Genomic DNA, 11,887 nt, shown 5'->3' with positions numbered 1-11,887 from the left:
CGTGTCTGTGCTAGGCTTTAAATACCCAGCCTGCACACACAAGACTGCAGGTGTGTGGTCTGGGGTATGATCCACACATTCTACTGGGTTCTCCCTTGGGCCAGCAGATCTAGATGATGGTGTTTCATCACCCACAGTTCAGTCCCAGATACACAGTCAAAGATATAGAGCAGAGCTACAGTTGATAGTCTGGTATGCAGCTAGTCTCTGGAAACTGAGCTCCCATCCTCCCTGGACCACATGAATGGCCCGACAGAACCACCTGGGCTCTGCACCATGTCAATATCTCTCACCTTGGGCTCTCCTGTTCTTGTGGTCACTTCCTCCCATCTTCTCTCTAGGCTCAATGCTGCTGCTCAGACACAGTGCATAGTTGACCCAGCCCACTTTTATCTCCGCAAGAGATAATATATTTAATGATATTTTAACATTCTAAAAATGGATTACAAATAGCAAATGTAGATAAGAAAGTAAAGTCACACAATGTTGGATCTTAATTTTTATTTATTTTATCATCGGTTATGAGCCATTAAATTTGATTTCATATATTGTTTATTATGAATAATGCTTAAATAAATATGACAGACAAGTGTCTATGCTCAGTGCTAACTTATGAAAATACAAAAAGCATGTTCAATCATAACTCAATAATATATTTCATTTAAAGAAAATCAAATGAAGTCAGACTTAGAGAGAAAGGAGACTGAAAAACTGAATGCTAAAATGAAGGTTGTAAAAACAGAGATTAGAATATTGCTTAAATCACATTTAAAATTCTTCAGGGAATCAGGCTTGACAGGCCCCATCTTTAATTCCAGTTCTCTGGAGACAAAAGCAGGTGGATCTTTGTGAGTTCAAATCCAGCTTGGTCTACAAAGAGAGTCTAGGACAGCCTGGGCTGTTAAGCAGAGATATCCTGTCTCATTAAAATAAGGAGCTTCAGAGAAATCCAATATAAGGCCTATAGTGCCAGCTTGTCACAAAATTAAAGATTGCTATCCCATTGAAACACTAGAGGCTTTAGTGATAAACCATCATAATCAGAATATGTGTTATAACTTGAAAATCAATTAATAGATTAAAGTCAATATGATAAATTTTAAATACAGGCTCTCAAGTCTAACAAATGCAGTAGACACTGAACCCCTGCTCAGATCTAGCCAATGGACAGGACATCCAAAGTTGTATGGGGAGAGAGGGCTGACACGAACATGCACACTGGTGCCCCATATTTGACCACTTCCCCTCTGTGTGGAGGATTGTTGGCACTCAGAAAAGGGATAAGCAGGCTACCAAAATGAGACTTGATGTCCGGTAACTGTATGGCATGGGAGGAAGTCCCCTTCAGTCACAGAACAAGAGAGGCGAAGAGCGTACAAGTGGAAGTGAGGGAAAATGGGAGGACAGAGTGAGGGAAACACAACCAGCCTGTTGCTGTGCCAGTACCATGCTGTTTTAAGTACTATTGGTTTATAGTACAGTTTGAGATCAGGTATGGAGATTCCTCCGGAGCATCTTTTATTGTATAAGATTGTTTTAGCTATTCTGGGTTTTTTGTTTTTCCATATGAAGTTCAGAATATAAAACCAGAGACACTAACTCACTTAGAAGAAAAAGTGGGAAAGAGCCTGGAACATATTGGCACAGGAGACAACTTCCTGAACAGAACACCAACGGCCCAGGCCTTAATGTCAACCATTAATAAATGGGACCTCATGAGGCTGAGAAGCTTCTGTAAGGCAGGAGACACTGTCAAGAGAACAAAGCGACAGCCTACAGACTGGGAAAAAATCTTCACCAACCCTACATCTGACAAAGATCTAATATCCAAAATATATAAAGAACTCAAGAAATTAAACACCACCAAACCGAATAACCCAATTGAGAAATGGGGCTTGGAACTAAACAGAGAATTCTCAACAGAGGAGTATCAAATGTCTGAGAAACACTTAAAGAAATGCTCAACCTCCTTAGTCATCAGGGAAATTCAAATCAAAACAACTCTGAGATTCCATCTTACACCCATCAGAATGGCTAAGATCAAAAATTCAAGCGACACCACATGCTGGCGAGGATGTGGGGAGAGAGGAACACTCCTTCATTGCTGGTGGGAATGCAAACTAGTACAGCCACTTTGGAAATCTATCTGGTGCTATCTCAGAAAAATGGGAATAGGGCTTCCTCAAGACCCAGCTATTCCACTCCTTGGAATATACCCAGAAGATGCTCTAGCACACAACAAGAAAATTTGCTCAACCATGTTCATAGCAGCCTTATTCATAATAGCCAGAACATGGAAACAGCCTAAGTGTCCCTCAGTAGAAGAGTGGATAAAGAAACTGTGGTACATATACACTATGGAATACTACTCAGCTATTAAAAACAAGGAATTCCCGAAATTTGTGGATAAATGGATTGAGCTAGAAATGACCATAATGAGTGAGTTAACCCAGAAGCAGAAAGAATCAAATGGTATATACTCACTTATATCTGCATACTAGCCCAAGGGGCATGTCCCACGAAAGCCTTCACTTACCAGGAAACTGGGACCGAGGGGAAGGCATCTTATTGGGACTCTAAATGAGAGACACATGGGAGAACAGCAAGATAAAAGGATCCAGAGGGTCCTAGAAATCTACAAGTAGAACAATATGATAGGCAGATTTGGGCCCAGGGGTCCTGCTCAAACTAAGGCACCAGCCAAGGACAATACAGGAGGTAAACTTTAAACCCCTTCCCAGATCTAGCCAATGGTCAGAATATTCTCCACAGTTGAGTGGAGAGTGTGATACGACTTTCTCACATACTCTGGTGCCTCACATTTGGCCATGTCCCCTGGAGGGGGAGACCTGGTGGCACTCAGAGGAAGGACAGCAAGTAGCCAAGAAGAGACTTGATACCCTATGAGAATATATAGGGGGACGTAATCCCCCTCAGGAACAGTCATAGGGGAGGGGAATAATGGGAAAATGGGGGGGGGGAGGAATGGGAGGATACAAGGGATGGGATAAACATTGAGATGTAACAAGAATAAATTAATAAAAAAAAAGGGAAAAAAACAATTGAGATTTAGTCTGAATAATTTAGTTAAATATAATTTAAAAATTTAAAGGTTGTATTAATGTCACCTTAAAGCAATTGCTTACCATAGCTTAAGTGTTCCATTTTGCAGAGCTTTGAAAAACAAAACATAGGTACCATAACATACAGTCTTATAGAGAACTTCAGGGGGCTTTTGCTTGAGTCTGAAAAAGATGATTCTGGGATTGTACATTAATTTGAGGTGATTGCTTACTTGCAAATGCATTTATAAATTGAATCTGATGATGCCTCAACATATGTATTCTATAGAATACAACAATTATTTAGACACTGTAACATAGAAAATGATACATATAGATCTTACAGTCCTATAGAACAAGCAATTACAGAAAAATCTAACAGGGCATTTAAATGAAATGATCATAGAACAGAAGGGATAAATGGGATCTTCTAGAAACCCCTTTTAAATGGTTTATGTCTTTGAAATTTTGGACAAGTGTGGACAAATGTTGACACATAATATGAAATATTGAGTAATCTTATATTCAATGTTGTTAAATATAGCACCCAGTTAACACAGTCATGAAATAGTACCTGGAATGGTTGTAATAGTGAAAGTTATTAGCAAAAATTACTCAAATTATATTACCCTCCATATAGATGATATTAGTCACATGATTGTTTATTTAATGTTGACTCAATACACATGGCACACAGGTAGATTTTTTTCACTTCTTTTCCCATCACCTTATGTAATGAAATGAAAGTTCTTAGAGGACATTTGTGGTGTTTTTAATAGCTCAGTATTTAAGTCCCTTGCCACTGGGCTGATGGCCTTTTATCCTCATGAACCCACCCCTAGATTATGTACTTGAGAAGGTAACCAACTTGTAGAAGATGTATACTGATATCCATGAACTAAAACATAAAACATGTTGCAAAGTAATTAAAGAGCATATAATAAAATCTCTACCCAGCACCCAAGTGCCAGCCTTCAATCATTTTACTGGCAGATCATGGGATTGGAATCTGTTTTCAAGTCTCTGTGATCATTGCAAGCATATTATAAAACAGCCTTATACAGGAAATGAAAATAAAATACTTACTTCAAAAAGAAATATAATCCTTATAACCTGGATCTAGGAATATTTATAAAACAGACAAACAAATAAAGATTAAGTAAGCAAACAAACAATAATGTTTTTTGGTAGTTCTTAGGGAAATGCTGCTGTTTAAGATCCACGCTTTTCCTTCAATAGAAATATGAGAACTGCAGAGAGTTTTGATCATCATAGTCATCTAAAATTAAAACATGCTAAAGAGACTACTTTAACAATATTTTATTCTCTTGTCAATCGTTCAACTGTGTCTCTTATGGGTAGATTTAACATTGAGGGTTAATATGTGGTATGCATAAAATGAGTCTCAGTCATCTCTTCCCAAATATCTCTTTAGGTAGGTACTTAGTCTGGCAACTTAACTGTACATCAAAAAGCAGCATCCTTATGCAGAGTCACAAAAATGTTCTCCTCTAATTTTAAACATTATTCACTATCTGTTATTAATGTGTGTGTGTGTGTCTTTGTGTTTTGTTTTGTGCACAATTAAATTCAGGTAACCATGTAGCCCAGAATAGGACATCTTCTACGTTGCAGCTATTGTTACACATGGTTGTTACTATCATTTTTTTCAGAGCTGAGTAGTGAATCATGTCTTAATCAAGAACAGGACATGACATGACATGACATTAACTCTTGAGATGCCAATCCATCTTCTTCAGTATTCTTTCTGTTTATCTAGCTATCACTCTTTCTTCTGGGTTTAAATATTCTAACTCATTGTATAACATCAGGATTCCCTTGGCTTGCCCCAGCATGTACGAACATTGTTAAACAATCATGTGAAAACAGGAGTATGCTCTCCCAAAAGCATCTGCCAATTTTTAAATTACCATTCAACAGGCTTCAAACTCATTCACTCAGCTATTAAAAGACCTTTGATGTTATTGCAAATGTTTTTTATTTTAGAGAAGAAAAGAACATTTACATTTTGCACCACACTATGCCCGAATAGTGATAAACTGTGATATAAGTGGATAAGAGCAAGTCTACTGGGATTATGTAGACAACTGTAGTAGCAATGACTGCTATAACGCCATTAGAGGAAACAGTGAGAATCATTCTAAAATCAGATAAAACTTGTACTATCACTCAACATTTGTTGGTCATGAACAAACTTTATAGTTGTTGGTTAGAATTAATTTACTAGTCAGAATACTTGGCGCTACTCAAGATCCAACCGAAGGAAGACAGCCAACCATCAACACTGTTAATGATACTCTCCCCTGTTGCATACAGGAGCCGAGATGAGTTATCATCTGAAAAACTTCACCCAGCAGTGATTCAAAACAAATCCTGAGATGCGTAGTCAAACATGGAGTGATACATAAATATTCTGTAGAAAAGTGAAATGAAAGAGAAAAGGGCCTTCAGGTAATAAGAGATCCAATAGAAGATCAACAAAAACAGCTAACCAGGGCCCAGAGGGGCTTCGTGAGACTGAAGCAATAACCATGGACTATGTATGAACTTGACCTAGGTCTCCTACACAGATATAGATAATGGTAAACACGTTTCATGTAGGTCTTCTAGTTAGAGGCCTGAAAACTGTTCCTGACATGGGCTGTGTTGCCAGCCTTTTGACAAATTCTTCATCATGGAACTATTTTCTTATGCCATAGATAAAAAGGACATGCTCAGTCCTGATGCAACTTGGTGAGCTGGGTGGATGAGAAGAAGATCTTCACTTATCTGAGGAATAGGGGAGAGATGATGGGAGAGAGGGAGGAGGATGGGACTGGAAAGAAAGAAGATATTGAGTGTACAACAAGGATGTAAAGTGATTAAATAAATTAATTTCAAAAATGGATTTGGGAGACATGCCTTTAGGAATATGATTTCTCCCTGGTCTTTGGAATGGAAATTCTGTGTGGCCTGAATACAATTGTGTAACACTTGGGAACAAAGATGCACCCCCGCATCCCTACACTGGAAGACAAGTTAAAAAAAAATCTCCACAGCCACCATGACCCTGCCCTTGGTGCTATGGTAGACAGGGAGAAAAGTGATCCACACAGTGCAAAACACCAGCATGCTGAATTTCAAGAACTTGGCTTCCTTGAATATATCAGGCAGGTTACTGGCCAAGAAAGCCAAAATGAAGCTTCCCAGGGCCAGGAAGCCTAAGTATCCTAGGACACAGTAAAATGCTATAACCGAACCCTTGTGACAGACAATAATAATGTGGCCATGCTCAGAGTCTGTATCAATATTAACAGAGAGAGGAGAACCTCCTAGCCAGATAGAAAGGAGAATAATTTGGATGAGTGTACAGAGAGAGATGATGTAGTTAAGTGTTCCTGAAACCAGAATATACTTTATCCTTCTTGCAGGAGTTGTGACTTTGAAAGCCAGAACCACTGTGATTGTTTTGGTCAACAGAGTGGAAATAGCCACAGTGAATACAATTCCAAATGTGATTTGCTTCAGAATGCAGGAGACTGAGTTAGGATGGCCAATGAAGAGCAAGGAACAGAGGAAACAGAACATGAGTGACATGAGTAAGATGTAGCTCAGAGCACGATTATTGGCCTTTATGATGGCAGTGTCATTGTGCTTCAAAACCACTCCAAGAACCAGAGATGTGAGGGCAGAGAAACCCAAGGCCATTAATGCCAGAGCCATCCCCAAAGGGTCTTCATAGCTTAGAAAGATCACAGCTTTGTGGATGCAGTGATTCTGCTCTGTTTTGGCATACTGGTCCTCTGGACACTTCACACACTGATCCATGTCTGAATGAGACAGAACAGATTCGTTAGTACAGCTTCAGCAATTTTTTGACAAGACATTTCAATAACTCTATTGGAAAAGCTTTGCAATACCTTCATTTTATTGCTGATACTATAATTGAAGACAATTGTTGTACAACAATGCTTCTATTTATTAATTCTTATTATCTTTATAGGAAAAAATAACCCAAAATTTGTCTATTTAACAGTGTTGATGAAATAATTTACCATGCCCCCAGAAAGCAGATTTCTTACATCATTCTGAGTCTGGAAAATTGACAAAATCTAAACGCATTAACCACAGTGTAACTGACTGTCTTGTAAAATCCCTTTTTCCATGCATTCAGTGCCTCCTAAGTTCACTGACTGTTCAATTAATGCTTTATGAGAGATGGAGACTGAGTTCTGCTTAGGGGAAGAAAAGTGATAGCTTTTCTAGTTCCCATCACAAACATAATTATATCTAAGGAACAGTAAAATAAATCATTAGTGTGTGCGTGTTTGTGTTTGTGTGTGTGTGTGTGTTTATACTTGTGTGTACAAATAAATGTAACAGATTTGCTCGTAAATTTGGGAAACATAGGAATGTGAGCGTGAGAAGTAAATTTTACTGTTATAAAATTTTAATTTAATTTAAAGGTTTGAAATTTGTAAAAAATTAAAAATAATGATTAATCTGTCCTTTTTTATGTTCTAATCTGGTGGTTTGGAGAAAGAATCCCCGAGTCTTGATCATGAGAAGTACTAAGTCTATCACTGTTAAGTTTTCCTCTGAGCATTAACAGGTCTCCCCAATAAGTGGAAGTAGGGGGCACCAGAGTTCATGTCTGAGTCAGTCCCTGCTGTCCACACAATTGTGGAGAAAGTGGTGTCCATTGTCTAGATCTAGATAGGGGTTCTATATTTACTACATGTATTGTCCTTGGTTAGTACAGGATTTTTAGCTGACCGACCTGAGTCCAGCTCTGCCAGCCTTAGTTGTCTTCTTGTAGGTTTCTAGTACCTTCTGGGTCCTTCTATTTCCACATTCATCCTTACCTCTCTCACCTAGAGTACCAGTAGGAAGTCCCAGTAGCTATCTCAATCTCTGGCTAGGCACTTGGTAAGATTTTAATGACCATTTTGAAGAAGAGTGGAGACGGCACATATTGTTGTCCCATTTCTGTTCAGTATTTTAGGCATGGTCTCTACATCACACTGGCAACCTTGTATTAGCTATATAGGCCAAACTGGACACATGTCAAAAGAGAATTTTCTAAATCTGCCTACAAACTGTTTGGATTAAAACATGCACCACACATACCTGGCTTCATTCTTATTTTAATTGACTTTTTTATATTTTTCTCTCATTCTAGTACAATGCTTTCAGTCTGTTTGCCATAAAAATCCTATTCTATCAAGATATTACCTGTTCTTTTTATTCCAACATGTTTCTATTTTTACTCTGAATAGATGATGGACTTATTTATAATATATTTATGAATATTTTTGTATAATCATATAATTTTATCTTAGAGTGTATTTACATGTTTTATCTCACTTAACTGCTCTGCATTTTTGAAACATGATTGCATTTATTGAATGAAATATACTTGGGTGTAGAGAACAAAAATTCTGGTGTGCTGTTGAATTACCTTGATAGGTGTTTACTTCAGAATTATTCTATCCATGTCCGTCAAAGTGAATAATTTCGTGGATTTTGTTTGTTTGTTCATTTGTTTGTTTGTTTGTTTCCACTTCATATATCACCCACATTTTTATAGACGGATTCCATTCAGGTTAAAAATAACATTTTTCCCATGAAAGTAACAAAAAAAGTTTTGGGATATTTTTGTTGTTTTATTGAACCGATCTTCTTGTCTATGGATTTTTATCAAAGAATGTGAACATTAACATTAAATTATTACTGCATATTATTTTGTGAATATTGTCTAGTTGTTGATATTGTAGCACTTAATAGCTTTTTAATAGTTGCTTTTCTCTGGAGCTCAGTGCTTTTTATGTGTTCCTTTAATTCTTGCATTCATTATGTGAAGTGGTTCAACCAGTGTCTTTCATAGTGATTTTTCAGTGCTTATGAATTCCTGTGATTGTGTCTATTATTGAACTCTGTTCTGTATCCTTTTATTATGAGGAATAACTTTTCTGTTTATAGTTACTGTGGTTGGCTGTTAAATGTTTGAAATACATCACTATAACCCTCCTCCTGTAAGAATGATCATAGTGACATTGACTAATATACAGATGGGAACTTGCTATGACAGAGTCTTCAATACTGCAGCCTTCAAATGTACGTCTTTCTTACAAAATAGTTTTTAAGTTAAATATGCCAAGGGTTGTTCATTTACTGATTTTGAATGTTTGCTATATAAATGACTGTTGTATCTCAATGGGCACACATCTCACTTGAAATTTATGATTACATTATACCTGGATACAGTGTTGATGAATTGAGTGTGTCCTTCTTTTCTTCTTGTGATCTGGACTGTAATTCTGATCGTTTGATCAGAAACCCTCAAGTCTCCTATATTTTGAATCTTATGTTTTGTTTTATTTTTAAAGTCTGACTTTTCTAATACTTATGCATAATATTCAAGCTTTGCCATCCTGTCTTTATCTTGAACTATTGTCTTGCTGAGACTATTTACTTAGAATTTTATTTCATTTATTTTGTTTTTCCTTTATATATTTTCTGTTTGAATATTTTTATTATTTTGTGCTTTCATGGATTTTCTTTTTCTCATGCTTTTTCAGTGACTTATTTTATGGTAGTTTTTGTGATCCCTCTTATCCTTCCCGAGGAAATTTATGTCTCTTCACTTATCATAGAGCATTCTAATAATCATTCTTTGAATTATGTATTTAGCATATCATTGAACATACTCTCATTTAAGACTATGACCAACATTTTGAGCTAGGTAGATTTGATAGCATCACTTTTATGTTTGTTTGCTTCTGCATGTATCCTGATATGCCTATCTGGAAGCAGGGCAATGGTTCTATATTTTTTAATAATGAGTACTATTCTGGTGCAAGTTTTTGTAATGCTCAATCAAGCTGTGCTTAGAACACACATGACATATCACTGCTGCCATCGAGTGCGTGTGTATCTCAGTAGCTAAACTTCAGATTCTGTGTTCCTCTGCATAACAATGATTCCCCTCATCACTCTGAGAAGGACCATTAACTGCAAATGCCAGAATACATGAGCAACCTGAATTCCTGGACTTAAAATCTTTAAAATTTAAACAACTTTGTGGTTGCATAGTTTGAATAGAGTACTTTAAAACCAACTACATTCAAAATTCATACCTATAACATGCCCTGGAGCTATGATGGAAATTAATTTCACAAATTACTGCACAGCAAAAATGTATTACTATCATTACCTCCAAACACAGAGAAGGAAACTAGAAAAAACTTCATTAATTTGAATGAACTATACAACAATTAAGAGGACCAAGCAAGGATACTGCAGTGAACAATTTCTTTACATGGCATAATTTAGAGCTGAGGGATGGACAAGCTGTGAATAACAATTGATTTCTTTTTCTCTCTCCTTTTTAAAAAATTTTTATTTTTTTATTAATTTATTCTTGTTACATCTCAGTGTTTACCACATCCCTTGTATCCTCCCATTCTTCCTCCACCATTTTCCCTTTATTCCCCTCCCCTATGACTGTTCCTGAGGGGGATTACCTTCCCCCTGTATATGCTTATATGGTATCAAGTCTCTTCTTGGCAACCTGCACCCATTTTGCATATTTAAGCTGGCTCACATTTCCATGAATAGACATCACCCTTCTAATGTCCATACACACCACATACACCAGTGTTGCATGGACATATATCCAGACAGAAAACCCATAACATATAAAAAAGAAAGAAAATAGAAAGTAATAATTAATGGAATATGTAATATGTATCAAAAATTATTAATTTATGATTAGAAGGGTTGACAATTTGGAGATTCGTGTCAGAAAGCTTAAGCAACCATACGAAATAACACTGTTGCCTTCTCTTTGATCACTTCCCCTTGATGGGGTACCTTATCAAATCACAAAGGAAGAGTATGCAATCAATACTTATGATGCTTGATAGGCTGGGGTCAGTGTGTAGGGGAGAAGGGCTCCCCTCTCTGAGGACTAGGGAAGGGGCATAGGGGAAAGGAGGAGAGAGGGTGGGCCTGGAAGGACACAAGGGATGGGGCTATGGCTGGGATGTAAAATAAAAATTTTAAATTAAAAAATAATTAAAACTAAAAGAAACAATGAGTTTGTTTTCTAATGCTTTTGGATTTTTAATTTACTGCATCATTACACTTAGCCTCAGTCTCTTTAACTTTTTTATCACAGATTCATAATAAGTGAGGAGATCACTATATGGTAATAAGAATGGTACTACAAGTCTATTGTTCACTTTACTGGAAATATTATAAATGAGTGGTCAAAAGTTGTTTCATATGCATATTAAAAACAAAAACACAGTTTTTTTTATAGTAAAATACAGTGTAACTGTTGCATGAACTCCTCAAAGGACTAACAAAAGGTCACATAAAAATAGTGAAAATAAGAAATGTAACATAAGAGACTAGAAATAGGTTCCTTATGTGACAGTTTATTTCATTTCACTAATTTATAAAAAAACATAAATGGACCAATTAAACAAACAGTGTTTTTTTGTATGGAATGGAAATAAGTACAGTTCTTTCAAACCACTGTCAACTTCCTGTGGCCCACTCTAGCATGTCTTCAGGTAAATGCAGCTGTTGACCATGTGGAAAATCTAGGCTAAACCTTCCTATCTTCATTTTAAGTTGAAAATCATGTGGGAGATTTGAAATGTAGAGAATGTCATATTCTTTCTGAAGTTTTTCTTTCTAGTTCATGGTCACTTTGTCTCCATTAGGACTAGTGAAGTGGGTCTTTTTCATCAAGGAGTGAATCTGAAAAACAGACAATATTATATAATACATATGCCCTTCCTTGATGGGAGAAA

The 11,887-nt window shown here is 36.7% G+C and overlaps 1 pseudogene; it reads right to left on the bottom strand.

The window, feature by feature from the left end:
- Window positions 1-5,986: 5,986 nt before the first annotated feature.
- Window positions 5,987-8,202, bottom strand: LOC127186358 (vomeronasal type-2 receptor 116-like; annotated as a pseudogene).
- Between the last annotated feature and the right edge of the window lie 3,685 nt (window positions 8,203-11,887).

The sequence above is a fragment of the Acomys russatus genome, unplaced genomic scaffold (genome assembly GCF_903995435.1).
Source record: "Acomys russatus unplaced genomic scaffold, mAcoRus1.1, whole genome shotgun sequence".
NCBI lineage: Eukaryota > Metazoa > Chordata > Mammalia > Rodentia > Muridae > Acomys > Acomys russatus.
Note: the sequence above shows the minus strand (reverse complement) of the source record. Positions and strands in the feature narration are given on the sequence as shown.